This window comes from Apis dorsata, unplaced genomic scaffold (genome assembly GCF_000469605.1).
Source record: "Apis dorsata unplaced genomic scaffold, Apis dorsata 1.3 scaffold_889, whole genome shotgun sequence".
NCBI lineage: Eukaryota > Metazoa > Arthropoda > Insecta > Hymenoptera > Apidae > Apis > Apis dorsata.
In genome coordinates this window covers 42,123-42,338 of record NW_006264005.1, presented here as the reverse complement: position 1 = coordinate 42,338, position 216 = coordinate 42,123, and the positions used below count along the sequence as shown (strand labels likewise).

Here is a 216-nt window from a genome sequence, read left to right as displayed (position 1 = left end):
AGAGAGAAAGAGAGAGGGAGAGGGAGAGAGAAAGAGAGAAGAGTACCAGCGACGCTCTCGAGAGGATCGGAAGGATCGAACGGAGGAGAGCAACAGGCTCCTAGCGTGGAAGGAAGACGGTGGAGGGGAGGCGGTACAACTGGAGAGTTCGGTGCAACCGTCGATTCCATTTCGTTAGTTCGCGCTCGGTCTCCTTTTTCGTACGCGTGTCAGTCT

General features: G+C 55.6%; 1 long non-coding RNA gene across 1 annotated transcript in view; it reads left to right on the top strand.

The window, feature by feature from the left end:
- Positions 1 to 213, top strand: part of LOC102670827 — a 19,604-nt gene extending 19,391 nt beyond the window's left edge. Inside the window, exon 2 of the long non-coding RNA XR_004151552.1 lies at positions 5 to 213. This is a non-coding gene — a long non-coding RNA (uncharacterized LOC102670827). The remainder of the gene's footprint in view (positions 1 to 4) is intronic.
- Positions 214 to 216: the final 3 nt, after the last annotated feature.